At 43.1% G+C, this 27,979-nt stretch overlaps 1 long non-coding RNA gene, 1 other non-coding gene and 1 pseudogene across 3 annotated transcripts in view; 2 read left to right on the top strand and 1 right to left on the bottom strand.

Moving 5' to 3' along the window:
• Nucleotides 1-27,979, bottom strand: part of LOC110257309 (uncharacterized) — a 407,691-nt gene that overhangs the window by 282,112 nt on the left and 97,600 nt on the right. The gene's annotated exons all lie outside the window — the stretch shown is intronic.
• On the top strand, nucleotides 71-27,880 carry LOC100626617 (small ribosomal subunit protein eS8-like; annotated as a pseudogene).
• On the top strand, nucleotides 26,769-26,848 carry LOC146395600 (small nucleolar RNA SNORD55/SNORD39). Its single transcript, XR_014831633.1, has one exon. It is a non-coding gene; the product is annotated as a small nucleolar RNA SNORD55/SNORD39 (small nucleolar RNA).

Genomic DNA, 27,979 nt, shown 5'->3' with positions numbered 1-27,979 from the left:
CACAGAAGTGGAACTGCTGTGTCCTTTTTCCATCTGCTGTTAGTGGGCATCCAAACAGCCCTGGGACAAGATGTCTGCGACCAAACAACCACGTCAGTGTTGACACGAGACGGGAAACCATTTTCATAGTGCTGGCCAGTGTTGGCAAAGAAGGCGGTCAACTTCCAGCTTCTACCAAGGCCTTTCTTAAAAGCTGTGGGCATGGGGGTTTTGTGTTGTTTTTTGGCCACTCAGCATCAAAATCCTTAAAAATGGCCTGGTACCAAACTTTAAATAGTGCATCTCCTGTTTACAATTCCCAGAAATAGAGATGACCTTGGGCAGAAACCTACAATGAATCACAGCTAGTGCTTAAGGGTTCCCTTTAGATAGTCAGAAACTTGGCAGGAGCAAGAACAGAGAAGTGGTGGAGAAGAAGGAAATTTGGAGGAACACTCTACAGATGAACCCTTCAGACTTAGGTCCAGAGGATGAGCCTATTTGGGCCTTGTGTGCACGCAGGCTCACCCAACCCGCATCAGGGTGGAAGCAGGCTTTTAGAACCAGGCTGTTCTATATATGCGACAGAAATCAAAGCAAGCATGTAAAAGAAATCTTCAACACAGGGAGAAACAAACGTTGTTAGATAAAAAGATTCAATGTGGTACCCAGTAACCCAGCCCAGCGTCGCTCTTGAACTCAGATCCATATTCCCAACTGCCCATGACTCAGCCTCACCTGTGTGTTTCACAAAACTAGATGACTGCCAGGCCCCGGACACTCTGCTCTACGTGGTCATCCCCATCACAGGGGAAGGCAGATCCGTTCTGATTGCTCAAGCCCAAACGCCCAGAGTCATCTCTCTCTCCTTTTTCCCGCATATCCCCCCATCCGGTCCATCGGCCATCACTCCGAGAATATTCAGAATCTTTGCAAGTCTCACCATCTCTGTTGCTTCCCCATCCTCTCTCACCTGGGTTACCATACGAGCCTCCGCTTTGGTCTCCCTGCTTTTACCTGTGCCCCTCACCATCTATCCCTTACACAGCTGCTCGAGTAAACCTGTTAGAATACAGACCAAGTCAGGTTATCTCGCGCTTCTGATCAGAACCATCCAGTGGCCCCTCGTTTCACTCATGACCTGGTCCCCCTGACTGCTCTAACCTCACCGCTATCTATGTTCTCCCTTATGCACTCTCTCCTAGGCACGGGGGACGTCGGCACTGGCCGCTGCCTCTGCCTGAACCATCCTACTCATCCAGGTCCCCGAAGCTCACTCCCTCACCTCCTTTGACTCTCGGCCCAGGGCAGCCTGTTCCAACCATCCTTTCTCACGAGAACTTTGCCCCTTGCGCTGCCCCAACTCCCTTTCCTCCTTTCCCTGTTCTGATTGCTTCCCATAGCACTTAATCAACTTCTAACACAACAGTTGTGTCCTTTACTCAATTGCAACATCTACTCTCTGCCTCCCCTGCTGACATGGAAGCTCCTCAAGGGCAGCTGATTTTGTCTGTTTTACTCCCTGTGAAATCCCAAGTGCCTAAACCATCCCTGGCATATAGCAGATACTTTTTAAATAACTATTTGTAAAATAAATGAAGGAATTTCATTTTTATAAAGGTTTTAAGCATGTACCACTTTAATAGTTAAAACATTTGGGCAGATATGTATACTTAAGTATTTTTCTCCCCAATCATCTCTTTTCAATGACTGATGAATCCAAAGGGGATTCTCCCCTTGAACTTGAATAGAATGAAACACATGAATCTCCAAACTTGACGTTACCCTCTTAAAGCTTATCTGTAGTTCCAGGTCCTCTACTTATACTGATAACAAAAGCTGTTTAGCTGATTACTTTTTCAGCCATCGGTGACGTCTCTCCAGCACTAGCCATAAATATTCTCTCCACGCTGGTAAATTATTCAAGGAATGACAGGAGCAAGCTTCACTGGCCTTTCCATTGCTCCTGAACAAGGTATCTGCGTGGTCACCTCAAAATACTTTGTCCGTCTTCCTTTGTGACAAAGACACAGAAAACGAGTTATTTACATAATAGGAGAAACACCACCACCACCACCATATAAACCCATTCTCATGCTTTCCTCTACCACCAGGTTCCCTGCCAGCCAGCTTCCATCTCTTTGGTGGACAGTGTCTGTGCTCTTAGCTCATTTCTAGGCAATGGAATTTAGTTACTGAGTTCTCCCTGTCTTCATCACCAATCGCTCCAGCAGTTTCTCAGTTTACCTGCAGAACTGCTTGGGATTCATCCTGTTTTCAGCTATAAAATTCTCCAGAGAGGAATTCCCGCCATGGCTCAGTGGTTCACAAATCCAACTAGGAACATGAGGCTGCGGGTACAATCCCCAGGCTTGTTCAGTGGGTTAAGGATCCGGCGTTGCCGTGAGCTGTGGTGGAGGTTGCAGATGCGGCTCATATCCCGAGTTGCTGTGGCTCTGGAGTAGGCTGGTGGCTACAGCTTCGATTAGACCCCTAGCCTGGAAACTTCCATATGCTGCAGAAGCGGTCCTAGAAAAGGCAAAAAGACAAAAAAAAAAACAAAAACAAAAACAAAAAAACCTCTCCAGAGTAAATAGCCTCCATACAAGTAGCTTGAGTGGGAGAACTTTCTCGTGCCCATAATCTCCATCAGCCTCCCTAAACAAATATATCATCTGAGTGATGGATATGCTTGCGACTGAAAGGCAGATGGTATAGTGGTCAGGTGCATAGGTTCTGGAGCAAGGCTACATTAATTGGCATCCTTTCTTCACCACTTATCTGTGACCTTGGACAAGTTTCAGTGTCTCAAATGGAAATAAGAACAGCGAGATTAATAATAGAATATTTGCCAGAGGATTGTTTTGAGGATCAAATGAATCATGCCCATGACATGTAAGTAAGTTTCCAATAAGTGAGTTTCCAATAAGTGAGAGTTTGAATTATTATGCAAGCTCTGCTGCAAAACAGCTCCCCAGCTGCCTGCTTAGAACCAGATCAGGACGCCGAGGCCCCTTTTATTTAGAACATTTAGGGGAACCCCTGACTTAGGAAGGATTTGCCAAGCATTTCCCAGTTTTCCATCGTCACCACTCCACCAGCTATCTGGTGTCTATTTGCCCATGTTGTAAGGTTGCCTGCACAGAAACACCCTCTACTCAATAGCTGAACTCAGTAAGCATTTAGTAGAGACCCAGATTACCAGAAGAACACAGGGCACTGGAGGAATACCTATTCTTTGGCCTGGGAGCAACAGTAAGGTTGGCATTTTCAGAGAGAATCTGGTACTGAGAGAAATCATCCATCCTAGAGCCCAGATTTCCATGACTGCCTCAGTCCCACATTTCTGCAGCCCCAAATACTGTTCTTCACTGCTGCTACTTGATAAGACTGGGCAATCAAAGTGTACCCATGCAATCAAGACGTGAGGCATCTCCCACTTTCCATTTTAGGCAGTGACATCCATGCCAAGCAAATTCTTGAAAAAGTGAGAGTTTCTAGAACTCTCTGCCCAAATTTCAGACCAAGATCTGGGAACTGATGGAAACTCCACGTAATCCTAACCCCACACAACCCACTCAGGTTTCTAACCCAAGTGATCTTATCTGGATAGAAAAGAAAATTTTATTTATTGCAGGATTATATTATGTTCTAAGTGGATTAAGAGAATGTGCTTCATTTGCCACTCCGTCAAGGTCAGGAGAGACCTCCTTGCCCTCTAAGAAGGCATCTCAGGAGGAGAGCAGGTTGTGAGCCAATTCCAAGAGGTAGGAAGGGGACCTGCGGGCACAAAGAAGCAATTCTACTTAGAACTGTCACACAGCAGGTTGCCAATTAAAAACCTTTGTTGAGATGCAGTCGGGCACGGAAGATGCCATGTGTTGTGAGAAGAGTTGGAGGCACCTGTGCCACTGGTGGGTGGACTGTTCCATCAGCCTAAGCATGGGGCGGGGGGGCGATATCCTGTGGTGGGGGGCACACTCCTGCCAATGACTCTGGGCCTCACAGAAAGAGTGGCCCGGGAATGCAGCACACCAGTCTGAAACTCAGAGTGTTGCCCTACTCCTAACCATATTATGAAACAACCCATTCTCTGGGCCTCAGTGTCTCTTCTGGAGAGTGAGGGTTCTGAGATGGAGTCTCCAAGGTCTCGGCCTCCAGCTACGGGAAAAGCAAGACTGCTTCCTTTCACAAAGGCTCTTCGTTGTGGAATTCCTTGCTGCTGACCCCCCAGACCCCAGGCAAGCGCAATGTTTAGAAATTAGCATTTTATTGACTTGGACATGTGCTGTCCCTGCCGCTTCTGTTTTATGTGTTTTAATTAAATGTTATTATTGGCCACTATGTCCCGAGGCCATGTGTTGGGAAAGGGCAAGATTTCATAAATCAGACCTGGATTTCGGTGGCGGGGGTTCATTGATTCGGCTTGTGGTGTCACTGTAATCATTTCCCTTCGATCAACAGAGAAGCCTTGATGTGCTCTTTATATCTGAGAGGGGGCTTCTTTCCATTCATCTCCCACCCTGTTGAAAAGGCACAAGGCTTTTCTCCAAAATGCACCCTCCTCTGATACAAAAATGAGCATCTTGTTTTGTGTTCAGTGTGGTTGCTATTACTATATGCTTTTCTCTCCCTCTCTCTCTGTCTCTCTCTCTCTCATTCTCTTTCTCTGAGCCATGGCCACTTGGGGCCTGGGAGCTCACTTTATTCTGTGCCATGAAGTCCAGACCTGTGACTATGGCTTCTGTCTTTTCCTCTCTCTGCTCCCACTTTGGTGCCCCCTTTGTTCCCTATACACCCCAGTGCAGGCTCTGGACCACTTTTTTTTTTCTTTTCATTTTTTAAAGTCGTATTAAAATATAGTTGATTTACAATGTCATGATAATTTCTGCTGTCCAACAAAGCGATTCGGCTATGCATACACACATCCATTCACTTTCAGATTTTTTCTTCTCACACAGATTATCAAAGAATATTGGGTGGAGTTCCCTGTGTGGATCACTTTAACGGGAAACTTCTTCTGGATGCTCATATTTTCAGGGAGGCCCTTTTTCTTACCTTCTCGTCCTGACACTCTGCATGCTGGCCTCGCACAAAGTTCGTGTTCAGTGCACATTGGTTGACTTTAATTGAGAGGAGAGTGAGGAAGCTACATTTCTCCTAGGTAGAATTTACCCCAGAGCCTGTACCTCAACCAGGAAAAGAAAGGCCTTGGCTAGAGGGGGGAAGAGATCGTACAGTGTTTTTTTTAGAGCATTGTTGCCTGTGTTAAATCCACACAATAATAATGTTCTCCCCCCAAGAGGCTGCTCTACATACTGAACTCCTTGAGTGTTTGCAGAGCGATGGAGGGGTGGGAGAGATGGTTTATCAACCATTTTTTGCTCATACTCAACAAATATCTCTCAAGGAATCACCTACATAGGAATCAGTGACCAGAGCAAACACAAGCATCCCCGCAGGCCCCACTATCACCCTCAACCTCAGACCAGCCTCTTCCAGCAGCAGGGCCTTTGCCGACACGTGCATTTGCATGTTGCCAAATTTCTAAAGCCACAGATTTTTATTTGATTATGCTTTTATTTTTTTAGCAAACATCTGTAGAGCACTGCGTGCCAGGCACTATTCTAAGCAAACCACGTATATTCACTCATTTAACCCTCATTATAACTCCTTGAGGTATTGTTATTATTATGATTATTCATCTTCAACTTACTAATGAGGAAAATAAAGCACTAAAGAGTGAAATCACTTGGCCAAGGTCGCACAGCTAGTGAGGACAAGTCAGGCTTTAAATCCAGGCAGTTGGAGTTCCCGTCGTGGCGCAGTGGTTAACGAATCTGACTAGGAACCATGTGGTTGTGGTTTCGATCCCTGGCCTTGCTCAGTGGGTTAAGGATCCAGCGTTGCCGTGAGCTGTGGTGGAGGTTGCAGACTTGGCTCGGATCCCGCGTTGCTGTGGCTCTGGTGTAGGCCGGTGGCTACAGCTTCGATTAGACCCCTAACCTGGGAACTCCATATGCTGCGGGAGCGGCCCTAGAAAAGGCAAAAATAAAATAAAGTAAAATAAAATAAAATAAAATAAAATAAAATAAAATAAATCCAGGCAGTCTGGCACTGGCATAAAAATAGAAATGTAGATCAATGGAACAGGATAGAAAGTCCAGAAATAAACCCACACACCTATGGTCAACTAATCTATGACAAAAGAAGAAGCAAGAATATACATTGGAGAAAGGACAGCCTCTTCAATAAGTGGTGCAGGGAAAACTGCACAGCCACATGTAAAAGAATGAAATTGGAACACTCTAACACCACACAGAAAAATAAACTCAAAATGGTTTAAAGATCTAAATCTAAGACCGGATACGAGAAAACTCTTAGAGGAAAACACAGGCAGGATACTCTCTGACATAAACCGCAGCAGTATCTTCTCAGATCCACCTACTAGAGCAATGACAATAAAGACAAAAATAAGCAAATGGGACCTAATTAAACTTAAAATTTTTTGCACAGCAAAGGAAACTATATAAACAAAACAAAAAGGCAACCCACAGAATGGGAGAAAATATTTGCAAATGAAGCGATTGACAGGGGATTAATCTCCAAAATATACAAACACCTCCTACAGCTCAATATCAAAAAAAAACAAACAACCTAGAGTCCCCATCGTGGCGCAGTGGTTAACGAATCCGACTGGGAACCATGAGGTTTCGGGTTCGATCCCTGGCCTTGCCCAGTGGGTTAAGGATCCAGCATTGCCGTGAGCTGTGGTGTAGGTCAAAGACGTTGCTGTGGCTCTGGTGTAGTCTGGCAGCTACAGATCCAATTGGACCCTTAGCCTGGGAACCTCCATATGCCACCGGAACAGGCCCTAGAAAAGGCAAAAAGACAAAAAAAAAAAAAAAAAAAAAGCCAATTAAAAAAAAAAAATGGGCAGAAGACCTAAGTAGACATATAGATGGCCAAAAAGCACTTGAAAAGATGCTCAACATCACTAATTACCAGAGAAATGCAAATCAAAACTACTATGAGGTACCATCTTACACCAGCCAGAATGGCCATCATCAAAATGTCTACAAACAATAAATGCTGGAGCAGGTACGGAGAAAAGGGAACCCTCCTACAGTGTTGGTGGAAATGTAAAATTGATGCAACCACTCTGGAAAACAGTATGGAAGTTCCTCAAAAAACTAACAATAGAACTACCACATGATCCAGCAATCCCACTCCAGGGCATCTATCCCAAGAAAACCATAATTTGAAAAGATCCATGCACACCAATGTTCATTGCAGCACTATTTACAATAACCAAGACATGGAAGTAACCTGAATGTCCACAGAGGACTGGATCAAGAAGATGTGGTACATATACACACTGGAATATTACTCAGCCATTAAAAAGAATGAAATAAAGCCATTTTCAGCAACCCGGATGGACCTAGAGATTATCATACTAAGTGAAGTTAGACACAGTGAAAGACAAACATCATATGATATCACTTATACATGGAATCTAAAAAAAGGATATAAATTTATTTGCCGAACAGAAACGGACTCACAGACTTTGAAAGACTTTGGCTACCAAAGGGGACAGGTGGGTGCGGGGGAAGGGATGCACTGGGCATTTGACATATGCACACTGAGGTATATGGAATGATTGGCTAATGGGGACCTGCTGTATTGCATAACGAACTCTACCCAATATTCTATGATGGTCTATGTGGGAAAAGAATCCAGAAGAGAATGGATGTGTATACATGTATAACTGAATCACTTTGTTGTACAGCAGAAATTATCACAACATTGGAAATCAACCATACATCAAAAAGCTATTTCAAAACTCTTGTGAAAATTTAAAAATAAAGTAAAATTAACCTCAAGCCCCAGCATCTTTTTTTTGTTTGTTTTTTTTAGAGCCACACCTGCAGCACATGGAAGTTCCTAAGCCAGGGGTTAAACTGACTATACCACAGCCACAGCAACGCCAGATCCGAGCCGCATCTGCGACCTACACCACACCTTGCTGCAATGCCGGATTCTTAACTCACTGAGCAAATCCAGGGACTGAACTTGCATCCTCCCAGAGACTATGTCAGGTTCTTAACATGCTGAGCCACATGGGAACTCCCTCAGAGGCATTTTTTTAACCTCCATTCCAGGCTGCCTCCAGCTTTGCCATGGATTAATCACTGGTTGTTTTGTGTCAGCCTGGACTCTCCACTTGTACTGCCAGCTTCATGGCAGGTGACACCATAACTCCTACCATTTTTATCACATCCTCCTACTATGTTCATTCAATAACTATTTACTAAGCACTTCCTCTATATCTGGAACATTCTAGGTTCTAGGATTACAGAAGGATCCCTGCCTCATAGAGCTTATGTTCTGATAAGGGGACACACACTATACCAGGTCCCCAACCAGCCAACCAATTAAGAAGATAATTAGAGATCATCACAAGTGCAACAAATGGAATGAAACAAAGTCATGGACAAGGAGGACCTGAGGCAGAGGGACAGCAGGTGTAAAGGCCCTGAGGTAGAAACGGGGTTGGCAAATTCCAGAAAGAGAAAGGTGCCTAGAAGTAACAATCAAGAGGAAGAAGGGGGGAAGCAGAGCTCAGATGGTAAATCTCAAGATATGAATTCTGGAGTTCCCGCTGTGGCTCAGTGGGTTGAGAACCCGACTCGTATCCATGAGGATTCGGGTTCTGTTCTGTCTCAGTGGGTTAAGGATCCCGAGTTGCCATGAGCTGTGGCGTGGGATGGCAGCTGCAGCTCTGATTCAACCCCTAGCCTGGGAACCTCCGTATGCCACAGGTGAGGCCCTAAAAAGACACACACACACACACATATTCTTTGTGAGAAGCCGCAGGATGAAGTAGAGTGCTGAATCCCCAGAGACTTTAGTGACTCCCGCCTCTCCAAACCTGGGTGCCCTCAGCACAGGGAGCCACCTGGGACCACTGAGCACTGTCTGCAGGGCACCCAGTTGTTCCCCACAGTCACCATTTCAGTGGGCACAGTGGGCACAGTAGGCAACCACTCGGACCTGGGGGCTGATTTCCTGGGTCTCAGACGCTGCTCTCCTCTTTACTAGTCAAATGACCTTGGGCAAATTATTGAACCTAAGCTTCAGTTTTCTGGCCTGAAAAGGGGGCTCCTAAAGCACATATCCCAGAAGATTACTGAGAAAATCAAGTGAGATGATGAGTGTCACATGCTTAGCATAGCTCTGCGATGCAAGAAGCCAGCACAGAAGGCAGTTTATGTGTTGTGGTGGTTATTTTTATATTAATCTTGGTAGCAAATCAGCCCTGAAGTGTAAACACTTCCTGGTAGAAAGTGCTGGAATCTCTGGCATTAACTCTCTTGGTTTCTGAACTGATAGGGAAGAGGGTCTGAAAAGAAAAAAAAAAAAAATAGCATAATCCAAAACACCTACTATTTCCCCCAAAAATGTAATCTCTACTATTTTTTCCATCCATCATGCTAGAAAGTTCCAACCTTATTCATTCAAAATCCCTCTCCAAGACAATACCAGAAGCGTGTGAGCCTCTAAGAGAATGGCTAAGTGATAACACAGGGCACCATATAAGAAACTCAATTCTTAGATGAAAAGAGGAGAGAATTTAACCCGAGGAATGCCAAGCCCAGGATTTCTGTTTCGATATCCTGAGAAATAGTTTCACCCAAAAGCAAAGACTGGAGCTACACTCAGCGTTTCCTTTTCCTTCGTGCGCCAAGGGTCCCTTAAGAACCAAGCCCTGGCGCCATCTCCTGGCAGCCTCAAGAACTGAAAAAACAGCCGCGTCACTCGAGGAACCCCCTCCACCTCCTTCTTAGAAATGAAATTGGAGGGGGGCCGGGTGGGGGGACCTGGTAATTGCACAGTAACTTCTGTGTTTTCAATATCCTGTTAAATATTTGCATTAAGAAGAGCAGATGGGACCAGTCACAGCCACTTGCAGTCCCCGTCAGGGACAGTGCCTGCTTTGCCACCACTTCCTTTGTTTCCTTAAGAGCTTGTCACCCAACAGAGGTACCCAGAGATGAGAGGCAGCATATTTATTTTCAGCGGGCCAGTGCTTGGCTCCACTCCTGTCAACACACCCAGTCTTCCAAGAGGATAGACCTCTCTGCCCAAATGTATATCCTTGAATACATCCACTTAAAGAAGATACTTTACACAAAGAAATCAGGCATGGACTCTGCCTTCAGAGAGGTGGACTCCCAGCTCACTACAAAACCGCAAGCCTGAATTCACCTCCATTCCCAGGATCTCACGCTAAGGCTCAGTTTGGGGTCTGCCCTCCCTACGGAAAGAAAAGATGGCCACACTTGTCCTTGTGGCCACTTTCATTTTCAAGGCTTTGGTGAGAGCAGGTGGCTTCCTGGCCTGGGTAGGTAGCTTCAGCAGTTTGTATCTAGCTCCATATGCACCATAAAGCCAAATACCTCAGCCTTCAACCAGCATACAGCCTGAAATGACTAAGAAAAAGAAATCTTCAGGTTTGCTGACCAAGGAGGGAATTCATATCCCAAAGAATTCTGGCTCATTCCTCTGGAGGGCATAAGCAGGGCAGTTCTGAAGACAGGAATGTCATTGGTTGGGCTGGGGCCTCCCTTCTTTGCTCAAAGGTATATATTTATTTATTTAAAATACATTGAGGAGTTGCCATTGTGGCTCAGTGGAAACGAATCTGACCAGCATCCATGAGGACGCAGGTTCAATCCCTGGCCTCGCTCAATGGGTGAAGGATCCGGCGTTGCAGTGAGCTGTGGTGTACTTCACAAACGCAGCTTGGATCTGGCGTGGCTATGGCATAGGTTAGCAGCTACAGCTCCAATTCAGTCCCTAACCTGGAAACCTCCATCTGCTGTGGATGCAGCCCTAAAAGACAAAAAAGTAAATAAGTAAAAAATAAAATGCATTGAGCCTTTTCTCCTTGCCAGATAAGCACTTCACCTATAGCTCCTTACTTAATCTCAACAACCACCTGATCAATTGGTACCATTTTTGTTTCCACTTAATAGATATGAAAACAGGCTTAGGGAAGTTCCCATGTGGTGCAGCGGGTTAAGGATCTGGCATTGCTGCAGCTGTGGCGCAGGTTCAATCCCTGGCCCAGGAACTTCCATGTGCTTCAGATGCAGCCAAAACAAACAAACAGGCTTAGAGAGAGCTTAAATAACTTGCCCAGGATCTTAGGGCAAGTAAATAGTAGATGCAGGATTCAAACTCCTACATTTTCATTTCTCTTAATCGCTCACTTAAAGTGTCTCTCAGAGACCTAGGACTTGGGATTTCCACAGGCATTGCTGAAAACATAGCCATTCCTTCCATTTGCAGAATGAATAATTCTCCGTAAATAAAGAAGGGGCTCCCCAAAGCCTTGTGTGTGTGGTGGGGAGAGGAGGAGGTGCATTAGCACTGAGCACCCAATCCTACTTCTTCTTGAACAGCACGTGCTCAGTATCATTCCTTCCGCTTCATGTTCACACACTCGATGCACTTACTGAATTGGAGTCCTCCTCCCCGGCCAGTTTCCTAGGACCCTGACCGTCATTTTCTCACACCATCCATGCCTGACCATTGATTTCTCATGGTTATTTGCAAAAACACAAATACAAATGCTATTAACTGGTAATAAAACTAGCCAGCCGTTTCTAACATGTAGTGCTGGCAACTGCTCTGTGGTCTTTGGGGACCCTTCGTTTGCCAGATCCTGCTAAAGCAAATATTTCTTTTTGATATGAAAATGCAAGGGAGATAATCTTGTCTTTCACTCGTTCCAAAACATATAGAATGATGAGGTCTGGTTGGGTCAGCAGTAGGGAAAGTTTTTTTTTGTTTGCTTGGTTTGTTTTGTTTGTTTTTTGCTTTTTAGGGCCACACCTGCGACATATGGAAGTTCCCAGGCTAGGGGTCGAATCAGAGCTACAGCTGCCAGCCTACCCCACAGCCACAACACCGGATCCTCAACCCACTGAGTGAGGCCAGGGATGAAACCTGCTTCCTCATGGGTACTAGTCGGATTCATTTCTGCTGAGCCACGATGGGAACTCCCAGGGAGACCATCTTTAGAAAGCTTTCAGGACTTCTGACTCTAGAAACCACCCACCAGCTTCAATATACAGATGTCATGCTTTTTTTCCCAGATAGCATTACTTTTTTTAATGTAGGATTTTTCTTTTTTTTTTTTTTTTTTTTGTCTTTTTGTCTTTTTGCCATTTCTTGGGCCGCTCCCGAGGCATATGGAGGTTCCCAGGCTAGGGGTCCAATCGGAGCTGTAGCCACCAGCCTACACCAGAGCCACAGCAACGCGGGATCTGAGCCAAATCTGTGACCTACACCACAGCTCACAGCAATGCCAGATCCTCAACCCACTGAGCAAGGCCAGGGATCAAACCCGCAACCTCATGGTTCCTAGCCAGATTCGTCAACCACTGCGCCACGATGGGAACTCCTAAAGTAGGAATGTAATAAGCATTCATTAACCACCTTTTGGGTTCCTGGCACAGGGCTAGGCACTGTAGATACCAAAGAAAGGTTACCAAACCTGCCCTCCAGGCGCTTATAATCTAGTTAAGGGAAACATGACCCACACCCGAAGCAACTCAAGAGTAAGACAAGGCAGGATGCAGCCAGGTGTGAGATGACAAGGTACAGATAACAGGGACTGCCACGCTCAGAGGTGGACATGGTCAGCCTGGTGAGAGCAATCGAGGGGTGAAGCCCCAGCTTCTGCTACTCACTAGCCCCTGACCTCATGCACTTGATCGGACTTCCCTTACTGGGATCTGTAAAATGACAGAGCTCAATCTCTCATGCAACAAACCTATTTTCAGTGCTGACCATAAACCAGGCACTACTGTGGTTCTGGTGATGCCGTGTTGAACAAGACAATCACCCGCCCCATTGTCTGGTGCGGGTAAAGGATAAAGCACACAGGAAACAGGTGAATGGATAACTAAATTACGTGGCAGCAGTGACAAGCAAATCAAAGCAAGGGGATAGGGAGTGGCAGGGCCGATGTCAGAAAGGGCGATGAGGCAGAATCTCGCCAAAGAACATTAGCGCTTGGATGACATGACTCGGTGACACGGCGTGACGTCACGTGAGCAAGAACGCAAACTGATGTCCACCAGCCTGGTGTTCCTAGAAGTAACAGCGAGGCAGAGGCCAGGAGGTAGGAATGGCTTGAAAGGTTTGGGGAACAGCACGGATGCTGGTGTAGCTGGATCAGCATGAGTGTCTGGAGACTGCTGGGAAATTAAGAGCAGCCAGGAACCAGGTCATGAAGGGCCCAGGGGGCCAAAATGAGGAGCTCAGGTGGGAGGCTTGGAAGGCTTCAGAATATGGACCAGAGTATTTAAATGACCTCTGATCCCAGAGGATGGGACTTGAGCAAGAGAGTCCTAATGAGTAGGATCCTGAATGGAGGAGTCCAGGTGCTGAGTACCCACGTGTAAGATGGTCTGGCTTCTTCTGCAGTTGGGCAGTAATTTAATTAGAGAAGTAATTGAACTAAAGAAAAAAATCTGAAGTAGAAACCCAGAGGCCAAGGGGCGCCCCAGTCATTTTAAGAGCAAATTGAGAAATATATGATTCATTTGATGCTCACCAGCTGTCAGTGCTCTGATGTCATACCGCTCCTCTCCAGACTCCATATGTGGCACCTGATTAGAACCATGTGAGATCCCATCATCGGAGTTCCCGCTGTGACATGGCACAACGGGATCAGCAGCATCTCTGCAGCACCAGGATGCAGGTCAGTCCCCGCTGGGGCACCGTGGGTGAAAGGACCTGGCGTTTGCCATAGCTGCAGCATAGGTCACAACTGCAGCTCATATCTGATCCCTGGCCTGGGAACTCCATCCCTGGGAGCCCCCCCACCAAAAAACAATCTGATCCTGCTAGACAACAACCTGCCAACTGAAACTCACTCCTCAATGTTCCATGGCCACTATTATCTCTACAATAGATAACAGGCAGGTGTTAACGTTGACTAAATCCAAGCTAACTGGTTAGTGCTTCTCAAATTTTCTACTCTCTGTGTCTATTTACTATTTATTCCTCAGAGAGAAGACAGAAAAACATGGCCCAGGATATCTGGAGGAGGCACCGTGAAACCGTCCGTTGCAAGAAGGAAATATCATTGAAGAGGCATGTTTTATCTTAAGACTTAGATGAACAAACAACGAATGTAGCAAAATTAGAAAAAAATTTTAAATAAAAATGAAAAAAATGACTTAGGTGAATGTTGCATTTTATTCCAGATCTACTTAAGAGCTTAACAGCCATGTTTTATAGTTCTCAAGGAGCAAACATGACCCTTCGAGGAGATGTCCTATGCTTTGCCACACACCTGGCACACTCCACCGTGCCCCTAGGGCTGGACAAACTCAACTGGAAGTTGGTTACTAAATTAAACCCAATTAATACCCTCATCTCTCCAGAAGGACCCTAAGCAGTTGCTAATATTTGGGATTGCGATGATTATGAACCACTATATGGGGCAATGTATGAGCAAAGGGCTCCTAAAGCAGATCTGAGGGGTTTTGTTTTTTTTTCTTGGTCTTTTTGCCATTTCTTGGGCCACTCCCGCGGCATATGGAGGTTCCCAGGCTAGGGGTCTAATCAGAGCTGTAGGTGCCGGCCTAAGCCAGAGCCACAGCAATGCGGGATCCGAGCCACATCTGCAGCCCACACCACAGCTCAACACCGGATCCTTAACCCACTGAGCAAGGCCAGGGATCGAACCCGCAACCTCATGGTTCCCAGTCGGATTTGTTAACCACGATGGGAACTCCCTGAGTGTTTGCTCAAAGTCCCTAATGCCAGGCCTGATTCCGCAATTATTTATGGAAGCACAAGCCATTTAAAATCTGACTTGAGTTATGAGCACAAGGTGGAAAGAGCCTACATCTTAACCGTTTCTGAGCATCAGCAGGTGATAATGCGGATATCAGGTGAATCGGACAGCCCCATAGCCATTTGAGAAATCGTAAATTCTTTCGGGATCACATGGTCTCAGGAAGTGATGCTGCTGCCATGAATAAGAAAGCATTCTCAAAGAAAATGACACTTCTTCTTTTTCCTAAGTGGTAGTTTACAGCATCTCTGAGGGGCTATGCTGCTCATATTGTGTTTGTTTAGTATTTGACAATATCTTGGCTCATACCATAGTGGCTTTGATAGAAAATGATTACTTGTATACGCACAGTTGCCCACACAGATGGGAGAATGTGTCTATTTGGGAACGAAAAAGAAATTAGGAGGAGAAAACCCCTCGTGATACATGCATCAATACTACTATGATCACACAATACTATATTAGCAATATTTTGAGGGGCTTACTCTAAATAACCATCCTTCCTTCCAACTCAGAATCCACATAATTACAGCTTTCTGGCTCCTAGGAAAGGAAAGGCTGCCATGCTGCAGGCTGCCCCTGACAGGGAGTTGAGCAGGCTGCTGCTGCCACACTGTGGGGACTGTTGAGATGGCAGCCACAGGAAGCTTTACCTGCTTCCAGCCAAAGAGAAAATATAATTATTTACTTTCTATGCAATTTTATTTTCAATTCTCCCACATTCACAGCAATTACAATAAATTACAAACATAGGATGCTTTATGTAATTCCAGTTGCACTGTACAGCACAAAATGTACTGAATATATAAACATATTTCTATATTAAATATAATCTACATTAAATATATATTAAATCTACATTAAATATATATTAAACAAATATTACAAATCTACAGTAATCAAGACAGTGTGGTATTGGCACGAAAACTGACATACCAGTAAATGGAACAGAATAGAGAGCCCAGAAATAAACCCAGATACCTATGGTCAATTGATCTTTTACAAAAGAGGCAAGAATATAAAACAGAAAGACGATAGTCTCTTCAGCAAGTGGTGCTGGGAAACCTGGGCAGCTGCATGTAAATCAATGAAACTAGAATACACCCTCACACCATGCACAAAAATAAACTCAAAATGGCTTTAAGGAGTTTCCTTCATGGCTCAGCAGAAATGAATCTGACTAGCATCCATGAGGACACAGGTTCGATCCCTGGCCTTGTTACAGATGAGTTAAGGATCCAGCATTGCCGTGAGCTGTGGTGCAGGTCACAGACATGGCTTGGATACGGCATTGCTGTGGCTGTGGCATAGGCCAGCAGCTACAGTTCCAATTTGACCCCTAGCCTGGGAGCCTCCATATGCCATGGGTATGGCCCTAAAAAAAAAAAAAAAAAAAAAAACGGCTTTAAGACATAACACCATGAAACTCCTAGAAGAGAACATAGGCAAAACATTCTCTGATATAAACCATACAAATGTCTTCTTAGATCAGCCTCCAAAAGCAATAGAAATAAAAACAAAAATAAACAAATGGGTCACTCTGCTGCAGAGCAGAAGTTGACAGAATATTGTAAATCAACTATAATCAAAAAAAAATTTTTTAAATAAAAAAATGTGACCTAATCAAACTTACAAGTTTTGCACAGCAATTTAAATCTTAAAAAAAATAAAGACAACTTATGGAATGAGAGAAAATGGTTTCAAATTATGCAACTGACAAGGACATAATCTCCAAAATATACAACAACTCATACAACTCAACAGCAAAAAAACAAACAACCCAATCAAAAATGGGAAGAAGACCTAAATAAATATTTCTCCAAAGACATATGGATGGCCAGTAGGCACAAGAAAAAATGCTCAACATCACATAATTAGAGAAATATAAATCAAAACTGCAGTGAAGTACCACCTGACACCTGTCAGAATGGCCATAATAAGTCTACAAATAACAAATGCTGTAGAGGGTATGGAGAAAACGAACCTTGCTACACTGTTGATGGGAATGTAAATTGATACAACCACTATGGAAAACAGTATAGAGGTTCCTCAGAAAACTAAATATAGAACTACCATATGATCTAGCAATCCCACTCTTGGGCATACACCTGGACAAAACTATAATTCAAAAAGATACATGCACCCTTATGTTCATTGCAGCACTGTTCACAATAGCCAAGACATGAAAACAATCTAAATGTCCATCAACAAAGGAATGTATAAAGAAGATGTGGTACATATATACAATGGAATATTACTCAGCCATGAAAAAGAATGAAACAATGCCATTTGCAGCAAGATGGATGCAACTAGAGATTATCATATGAGTGAAATAAACCCAAAAGAGAAAGACAAATACCATATAATATCATTTATAGGCAGAATCTAAAAATATGGCACAAATGAACCTATCTACAAAACAGACACAGACTCACAGACACAGAGAACAGATTTGTGGTTGCTAAGGGGGAGAGGGGAAGGAGTGGGATGGACTGGGATTTGTGGGTTAGTAGATGCAAACTATTATATTTAGAATGGATAACCAATGAAGTCCTACTTTATAGCACAGGGAACTATATCCAATATCTTGGGATAGACCTTGATGGAAGATAATATAAGAAAATGAATATACATATACGAATATGACTGGGTCACTGTTGTAGAGCAAAAATTGCCACAACACTATAAATCAACTATAATTTAAAATTTTTCAATACATAAACATATATTTAAATATAAAAATATTTCATTGTGTTATTTTACCATTCCCTAAATGTCTAACTTATGCTGTAACTACATAAATATTAATTTTTTTTTGGCCTCACCTGTGGCATGCCAAAGTTCTTGGCCAGGGACTGAACCCAAGCCAGAGCAGTGACCCGAGTCACAGCAGTGGCAATGCCAGATCTTTAACCTGCTGAGGCGTCACAGAACTCCAAGATGAATTTTTTTTTTAATTTAGGTCTGATATATGGTTTTATGCTTAATAAAAATGAATATCTGATCAAGTTCCTGTTGTGGCTCAGTGGGTTATGAATCTGACTAGTATGCATGAGGACGCAGATTTGATTTCTGGCCTCGTTCAGTGGGTTAAGAACCCAGCGTTGCCGTAAGCTGTGGTGTAGTTCAAAGATGTGATTCGGATCCAGTGTTGCTGTGGCTGTGGTGTAGGCCGGCAGCTGCAGCTTCAATTCAACCCCTACCCTGGGAACTTCCCTATGCTACATGTGCAGCCAAAGAAAGAAAGGAAGAAAGGGAGAAAGAAACAAAGAAAGAAAATGAATATCTGAAATTTTTTTAAAATAGCATTTTTTCTCTAGGATGCAAAGCTATTTCAGTCTATGAAAATAATTTTCTTTTTTTTTCTTTTTTTCTTTTTGTCTTTTGCTTTTTAGGGCCACACTCACAGCATATAGAGGTTTCCAGGCTAGGGGTCGAATCAGAACTACAGCTGCCAGCCTACGCCAGAGCCACAGCAACACCAGATCCGAGCTGCATCTGCAAACTACACCACAGCTCAGGGCAACGCCAGATCCTTAACTCACTGAGCAAGGCCAGGGATCAAACCTGAAACCTTATGGTTCCTAGTCGGATTTGTTTCCACTATGCCACAATGAGAACTCCTATGATGATAATTTTTGTTCTTTTTCGATTAAGCTAAGCATTGACTTTACGTAGAATCCTCTTACCTAAATGTTCTAAGAATTTTTATAAATTAAATGAAAGCTTTTCCCTAATACAGAAATTAGTTTTTTAGCTGGATATGGAAACAATATTCTAATGATGGGCTTCAGAGACTGGCAGAGGAAGATTCAAGGGTGGGTTAGCTGGGTAGCTCTCCAGGAAACCAGTGAACAAGCACTTAAACATTACGGAAACTGCAATGAAATGGGAAAAACTGAATTTATGAAATCTTTATTTTAGATAGAGAACAGTGTCTAATCTGAAGGGATGATTTTGATAAGCTTTTGGATTTGGGAGAAGGACCCTGAAGTAGGATGATAAAATTACCTGAAAGAAGACAATTTAAGGAGTTCCAATTGTGGCTCAGCAAGTTAAGAACCTGGCATAGTGTCTGTGAGGATGGGTTTCATCCCTGGCCTCACTCAGTGGATCCAGGAGCTGGTGTTGCTGCAAGCTGTGGTGTATTGCTGGCAGCTACAGCTCCAATTAGACCCCTAGCCTGGGAACTTCCATATGCCATGGGAGCGGCCCTAGAAAAGCCAAAAAAAAAAAAAAATGTATATATATATATATATGTGTGTGTGTGTGTGTGTGTATGTATATATATGGACTAGATTCACAACCAAATTTATGACAACACTGCCTCTGGGGAGACAAGAATATACAGGCCTTCACCTTTATGTGTAATATTTTATTCCATTTCTTTAAAAAAAGAGAGAAAAGGAGAAGATATGAAGAAGATATAACCAAACATGAAAATTTTTTTACTCAGTATGGTGATTACATAAGTTTTCATATTCTCTATTCCTTACTCCATTAAAGAACAAAAGAGGCTAATCTAGTTCATCACAAGATCTTTGTTATGAGTGTAAGGTGCAAGTCCAGGGCCAGAGCTAAATACACAAGTGGATCCAAGTGTTCTTCCCCCACGGAGTGCTCAGCCTTGCTCTAAACCCTGCTCTAAAGAACTTCAGATCGAATATTTCGAGAACACTCATTTGAATACACACTACTATATATAAAATAGGTAACTAACAAGGACCTACTGTATAGCACAGGGAGGTGTACTCAAGGATCTGTAATAACCTATATGGGCAAAAAATGGGTATGTTGACATGTATAACTGTAAACCTGGGAGTGCCCGTCGTGGCTCAGTGGTTAACGAATCCAACTAGGAACCATGAGGTTTCGGGTTCGATCCCTGGCCTTGCTCAGTGGGTTAGGGATCCGGCATTGCTGTGAGCTATGATGTAGGTTGCAGACGCGGCTTGGATCCCGAGTTGCTGTGGCTCTGGCGTAGGCCGGTGGCTACAGCTCTGATTAGACCCCTAGCCTGGGAAACTCCATATGCCGCGGGAGCAGCCCAAGAAATGGTAAAAAGACAAAAAAAAAAAAAAAAACCAAAAAGCCTATAAACCTGAAGCTAATACAACACTGTACATCAACTATACCCCAATAAGATTTTTTTTTAATCAAATTACACAGGGATTTCGCATTGTGGCTCAGCGGCAATGAACCCAACTAGCATCCATGAGGATTTGGGTTCCATTCCTGGCCTTTGCTCAGTGGGTTAAGGATCCGGTGCTGCCGTGAGCTGTGGTGTAGGCTGGCAGCTGCAGCTCCAATTCAACTTCTAGCCTAGGAACTTCCCTATGCCTCAAATTCGGCCCTAAAAAGCAAAAAAAAAAAAAAAAAAAAAAAAAAAAATCAAATTACACAGAATTTTCTCTAAGGGAAAAAACAGAATACTGGTTTAAAGGTACATCAGATGATTATTCTGCCCTCATGTCTCCTCCAGCCCTTATATTTAAACATTTGACCTTAAAATTTCAGGGAGACACCTATCAGTTCTTTTGTTCCACAGCAGCCCTGAGGATATTCTGAAACTCCCGGATTAACAACTGAAAAAAAAGAAATTCCAATGTTTGGAGTTCCCCTGGTGGCTCAGTGGGTTAAGGATCTGGTGTTGTCACTGCTGTGGCTTGGGTCCTGCTGTGGAGCGGTTTCTATGCCTGGCCTGGGAACTTTGGCATGCACAGGTACAGCAAAAAAATAAATAAAATAAAATTCCAACAATACATTTTCAGAGATAAAATAAAGACTAAAACAGAGGAATTCCCATCATGACTCAGCAGTTAACAAACCCAACTAGTGTCCATGAGGATGTGGGTTTATCCCCGGCCTTGCTCAGTGGGTTAAGGATCTGCCGTTGCTGTGAGCTGTGGTGTAGGTCACAGAAGCGCCTTGGATCTTGCGTTGCTGTGGCTGTGGCATAGGCCGGCACTACAGCTCCAATTCAACCCCTGCCTTGGGAACCTCCATATGCCACTCATGGGGCCATAAAAAAAAAAAAAAAAAAAAAAAAAAAAAAAAAAGACAAGAAAAAGAATAAAACAGAAGGGTAAATGTTTTCAATTAACATACATACTATGGAGTTCCCATCGTGGCGCAGTGGTTAACGAATCCGACTAGGAACCATGAGGTTGCGGGTTCAGTCCCTGCCTTGCTCAGTGGGTTAACGACCCGGCGTTGCCGTGAGCTGTGGTGTAGGTTGCAGACGCAGCTCGGATCCCGCGTTGCTGTGGCTCTAGCGTAGGCCAGTGGCTACAGCTCCGATTGGACCCCTAGCCTGGGAACCTCCATATGCCGCGGGAGCGGCCCAAGAAATAGCAAAAAGACAAAAAAAAAAAAAAATACATACTATACACACACACACTTTTATTCATGCATAATCATCCTACATAAATAAAAAAAGATACCATGAGAATTGGGAGGGGAAAAAATTGTTACTTTATCTTCCATAAGCATATAACAATTGTCTGAAATTCATTAAATTCCTAAACTCTCACTTGACCCTCAGTGTCTGGTCATAGGAAAAAACTAGGGAAAATTACTGAAAACCTTAAAAGCAGCAAGAGAATAAAACAAGATGGAATCCCATCAATTTTTATGTATACTTGAATTATCATCTTAGCAAATAGGAAAATTCCTAATTTGTGCTCTTGTCCTAACTCAATAGAGATGCAACAAAAACAGTTTTATAGGCTCCTATCATTCCCAAACACAGGAGATTTATTCAGAACAGGAATTTGGCAGACACAGAGAGAGGAAATTTTAATTGAATTCCCTACCATAAATTGCAGGAATGTGTTCATGCATTAGAAGCTCCCTGGAGGGAATATTTCTTCAGAAATAGAAAGAAAATGTGATTTGGAAGAAATGTATTTTAGGTTATTATTTCTCTGTGTAAGAAAGCTGAAGCTTGCCCCAAAATAAACTTTGTTGTCTAGACTGCAATCTAGAGGGAAATGACACTGTAATCTACTCATTCCTTTTGCTTTCACAATAGAACCAGCCACAGTTGTGATGAGAATCATCCCAAATTATAAGGCATAAAAACTGGCATTGCCTCACATGTTATTAGTCTATTTGCAGATGGCACCGCAATTTACAAGCCTATCCTATTATAAGAAATGCTGATTCCACACAAATACCCTGCTTGGGAGCAAGTATAAAATGCTTAGAAATCACTGCAGTGCCATACTCTAAGCATTCCAAAATTTATATTAAAGTAGTTCTTGAAAGTTAAAGGAAATAACTCTATACTCTTCAAGCCACTGCAAATATTTTTTAACATTTTAGTTATCTATTTATGGGTTTGCATTGTGCTAGGTACTGTGAATGATGAAAACAAAACAAAAAACAACTTTCAGAAACAATTCTAGATGCCACTGCAAACACTTTTGGATCAAATGTGGATGTACACGGAGTTCCCATCGTGGCGCAGTGGTTAATGAATCTGACTAGGAACCATGAGGTTGCAGGTTTGGTCCCTACCCTTGCTCAGTGGGTTAAGGATCCAGTGTTGCCGTGAGCTGTGGTGTAGGTTGCAGACACGGCTCGGATCCTGCGTTGCTGTGGCTCTGGCGTAGGCCTGCAGCTACAGCTCCGATTAGACCCCTAGCCTGGGAACCTCCATATGCTGCGAGTGTGGCCCTAGAAAAGGCAAAAAGACCAAAAAAAAAAAAAAAAAGACAAAAAAAAATGTGGATGTACACAAATATCTTTGTTGCTCTCTAATTTAATCACAATTACACATAATTATTTCATACACCAGGAATTTAAAAGGACTTAATAGGTTGAACGAGTAGCAAACATAGCCAACAAAACTTTAGTTAATTAAGATTCTTCTAGAAGTTCCCATTGTGGTTCAGTGCATTAAGGACCCAATATTGCCCCATAAGGATCAGAGTTCAATCCCTGGCTTCTCTCAGTGGGTTAAGGATCCAGTGTTGGTGTAGCTGTGGTGTGGGTCACAGATGCAGCTCAGATCCAGCGTTGCTGTGGCTGTGGCACAGGCCTCAGCTCCAGCTCTGATTCTACCCCTCACCTGGGAACTTCCATATGCCTCTGGTGCAGCCATTTAAAAAATAATAATTTTTTAAAAAAAGCTTTTTCTAGGATAAAATAAAAAATATTAAGTATAGAGCTGCCAAATCCAAACACAGGCAATCTTACTGACAATAGCAAAAAAGCCATTGACAGATACTAGGAGATTCATGTCAAATAAAGAAAGAAGGAGGATTTCAATTCTGAAGTCTTTTTTCTGAGAACTTACATTTATGAGCTGCCCTAAGTCCACAGGTTTAATGTGGCAAAGCCAAGGCAACCAGTCAATGGCTTATATTTATACTTAATATTTGGACAGATGGAAATTCAAATCACCGTGACCGTCATTTCCGATCCAACAAACAGCTACAGCAGAACTGATGTGTGTACAATGATCTGTGGTAAGAAACGCATGTAAATCAATCTTACCAAAATTTCATCACCTCCTCCAGGAAACCTTTGCAGTTGTATTCTTCCACTTCGATTTTTTAAACTTTAGGTGTCAGTGGTAGCAAACCCGACTCACATCCATGAGGATGTGGGTTCGATTCCTGGCCCATTCAGTGGGTTGAGGCTCTGGCATTGCCTTGAGCTGCAGTATAGTTTGCAGACATGACTCGGATCCCGTGTTGCCGTGGCTGTGGTGTAGGCCAGCAGCTGCAGCTCCAGTCTGATCCCTAGACTGGGGTCTTCCATGCGCCACAGGTGCGGCCCTCAAAAGCAAAAATAAATAAATAAAGTTTAACTTTATGTTATCATTATTAAATAGTATGTGCTTATCACAAGAAACTTGGAAAATACATAAAAATAGAATAAGGGCAAAAGCTATCCTTACTCCCATCAGGTAGAAATAATTAAAGTCTTTATGGCTTCCCTCACAGTATTTTGTTGAGAGTTTTTATCTAATTTTAATTATGTAATAAATACAAGGTTATAAAAGTTAACTTTACAAAGTAACACACAACAACATAAAACAACCAGATCTAACATAACACTTTACCCAACAACAGCAAATACATAATCTCCTACAGTATACATGGAACCATCTCTAGAATAGACCATATACTAAGCCATAAAATGAGCCTCAATAATTTTACAAGATTGAAAATAGACATAAAATGTTCTCCAATCACAATGGAATAAAATTAGAAGTCAATGACACAGGGAAATTTGGGGAATTCACAAGTGTGGAAATTAAACAATACATTATTAAAGAATCAGTAAGTCAAAAAAGAAATTACCACAAAGGAAATTAGAAAATATTTTAATATGACTGAAAATAAAAACACAGCATATTAAAACTTCCGAAATGGAGCTAAAGCAGTGCTTAGAGAGAAATTTATAGCAGTATGTGGCTATGTTAAACATTTTTTTTTTTTGGTCTTTTTGCTATTTCTTGGGCCGCTCCTGCGGCATATGGAGATTCCCAGGCTAGGGGTCCAATCGGAGCTGTAGCCACTGGCCTACGCTAGAGCCACAGCAACGCGGGATCCGAGCCGCGTCTGCAACCTACACCACAGCTCACGGCAACGCTGGATCCTTAACCCACTGAGCAAGGGTAGGGACCGAACCTGCAACCTCATGGTTCCTAGTCGGATTCGTTAACCACTGTGCCACAACGGGAACTCCATGTTAAACATATTTTTAATCTTGAAAAACTTAACCTTCCACCTTAAGAAACTAAAAAAGAATGGCAAACCAAACCTAAAGCAAGAATTAGGAAGGAAATATGAATATTGAGGCAGAAATTAATTAAATAGAAAGACAATAAAGAAACCAAACAAAACCAAAAGTTGTTTCTTTGAAAAGGTCAACAAAACTGATAAACATTTAGCTAAACCAAAAAAAAAAAAAAACCAGTAAGAAGCTCAAGTTACTAAAATCAGGGCTGTAACAAGGAGCATAAATACTGACCTTACAAAAATGAAATGATTAAAAACAAACACAATGAACACCTGCATGGAAAAAATTTGCATAACCTAGATGAAATGGACAAACTCCTATAAAAATACAAACTACTGAAACTGATTCAGGAAGCAATAGGCCTGGAGTTCCCTGGCGGCTCAGCAAGTTAAGGATCTGGCGTTGTCACTGCTGTGGCTCAGGTCTCGGCTGTGGTGTTGGTTCAATTCTTGGCCCAGGAACTTCCAAATGCCATGAGTGCAGCCAAAAAACAAAAAACAAACAACAACAAAAAACAACTAAGAGATGGATTAGGAAGATGTGGTATATCTACACAATGGAATACTACTCAGCCATCAAAAAGAACAACATAATGCCATTTGCAGCAACATGGATGGAACTAGAGACTCTCACACTGAGTGAAATAAAGTCAGAAAAAGAAAGACAAATACCATATGATATCACTTATATCTGGAATCTAATATAAGGCACAAATGAACCTTTCCTCAGAAAAGAAAATCATGGATTTGTAGGATAGACTTGTGGTTGCCAAGGGGGAAGGGGAGGGAGTGGGGTGGTTGGGGAGCTTGGGGTTAATAGATACAAACTATTCCCTTTGGAATGGATTAGCAAGGAGATCCTTCTGTGTAGCACTGGGAACTATGTCTAGTCACTTATGATGAAGTATGATAATGGCCCAAAATAAAATGTGTACATGTATGTGTAACTGGGCCACTGTGCTGTACAGTAGAAAAAAAATTCTATTGGGGAAATAACTATTAAAAAAAATAATAATAATAATAAAACAACTAAGAGGAATAGACATATAACAGAAAAGAGATTGAATTCATAATCCAAAAAAACCCACACAGTAAAGTGGAGGAACAGACAGCTTAAATTCTACCAACTGTTTAAAAAATCAGCATCAATTTTCACAAATTCTTCCAAAAGTTTGCAAAGGAAGGAATCCTCCCCAATTCATTTTATGGGGCCAGTCTTACCCTGATACTAAAACTAGACAAAGACATCACAAGAGAAACCAAAAACCAATATCTTTTATGAATTTAAATGCAAAAATCTTCAGCAAAATACTAAGAACCTGAATCCAATAACATATAAAAAGGATTATACACCATGACCACAGGGGTTTTAATCTGAGTGAAAGGTTAGTTTAACATCTAATAAGCAATCAAGGTAACACATCTTACTAAAAGAATAATGGATTAAAACTACATGCTTATCTCAACAAATGCAGAAAAAGCCATGTGACAATAAAAACAAGGAATATGTTTGCGGCATAGATTGTGGTAATGGTTTCACTGGGTATGTTCATCTCCAAGCTCATGAAGTTACGTTCATTAAAATGTACAGCTTTTAGGAGTTCCCATTGTGGTGCAGCAGAAACAAATCCGACTAGGAACCATGAAGTTTCGGGTTCGATCCCTGGCCTTGCTCAGTGGGTTAAGGATCCCGCGTTGCCCTGAACTGTGGTGTAGGTCACAGACTGGGCTCATATTTGGCATTCCTGTGCCCGTGGCATAGGCTAACAGCTGTAGCTCTGATTGGACCCCTAGCCTGGGAACCTCCATATGCCACAAGTGCAGCCCTAAAAAGCAAAAACAAGAAAAATTAAAATATACAGCTTTCTGGAGTTCCCGTTGTAGCTCAGTGGTTAACGAATCCGACTGGGAACCATGAGGTTGCAGGTTCAATCCCTGGCCTTGCTCAATGGGTTAAGGATCCAGTATTGCCGTGAACTGTGGTGTAGGTTGCAGACACAGCTTGGATCCTGAGTGGCTGTGGCTGTGGCATAGGCCAGTGGCTACAGCTCCAATTCGACCCCTAGCCTGCTCCCCTGTGCCCCCGGGAGCAGTCCAAGAAATGAAAAAAAAAAAAAAAAAAGAAAAAAAGAAAAGAAAAAAACCATGTACAGCTTTCTGGATGACACCTCAGAAATGCTGTGACCTCTCCACTACACAGTGGGGGATCCAACCGTGGAGAGCTGAGCATGTGGCCACCCATGTGGGCCCCTGGGCCCCTCTGCTCTCACACATAGGCATCTCTTGGGACAAGTGGCACAAGTGCCACAAGACCGGGGACAGGAGAAAGCCCTACCACAAGAATTGGACATATGAGCTGGGACGCCTTGCTGCCAACACCAAGATTGGCCCCAGCCGCATATACACAGTCCGTGTGTGGAGAGGCAACAAGAAGTACCAGGGCCTTGAGGCTGGATGTGGAGAACTTCTCCTGGGGCTCCAAGTGTTGCACACACGAGACGAGGATTATTGAGGTTGTGTACAATGCCTCCAACAACAAACCGGTCTGTACCAAGACCAAGACCCTGGTGAAGAACTGCATCGTGCTCACTGACAGCACCCCTTACCGACAGGGGTCAGTGGTACGAGCCCCACTATGCACTGCTCATGGGCTGCAAGAAGGGGCCTAGCTGACTCCTGAGGAGGACGAGCTTTTAAAAAAAGCATAATCAAAGAAAAGAGCTTTTTAAAAAAGCATAATCAAAGAAAATTCAAAAGAAATATGATGAAAGAAAAAAGAATGTCAGGAGTTCCCATCGAGGCTCAGTGGTTAATGAATCCGAGTAGGAACCATGATGTTGCAGGTTCGGTCCCTGGCCTTGCTCAGTGGGTTAAGGATCCAGCGTTGCCATGACCTGTGGTGTAGGCTGCAGATGTGGCTCGGATTCCACATTGCTATGACTCTGGTGTAGGCCAGCAGCTACAGTTCTGATTGGACCCCTGGCCTGGGAACCTCCATATGCCGTGGGAGTGGTTCAAGAAATGGCAATAAGACAAAAAAAAAAAAAAAAAAAGAAAGAAAGAAAGAAAAGAAAAGAAAAAGAATGCCAAAATCAGCAGTCTCCTAGAGGAGAAGTTCCAGCAGGGCAAGCCTCTTGCATGCATCACTTCAAGACTCGACAAGTGTGGCTGAGCAGAGGGCTACCTGCTAGAGGACAAGGGACTGGAGTTCTATCTGAGGAAATCTAGGCCAGGAAAAGCAAATGAATCCTCCCTCCCATCTTAGCTCATGTAATAAAGGTGTTTATTGTTCTTAAAAAAAAAATGTACAGCTTTTTGTAGTCCCATCACACCTCAATAGAGTGGCTTTATTTATGGTTAATTA

Source organism: Sus scrofa, chromosome 16 (genome assembly GCF_054392235.1).
Source record: "Sus scrofa isolate SSC_HxYL_T2T_F1_AM1 chromosome 16, Sscrofa_HxYL_maternal_Yorkshire_Landrace_v2.0, whole genome shotgun sequence".
In the NCBI taxonomy this organism is placed as follows: Eukaryota; Metazoa; Chordata; class Mammalia; order Artiodactyla; family Suidae; genus Sus; species Sus scrofa.
The sequence above is the reverse complement of the archived record's forward strand: the minus strand, read 5'-3'. Positions and strand labels throughout refer to the sequence as shown.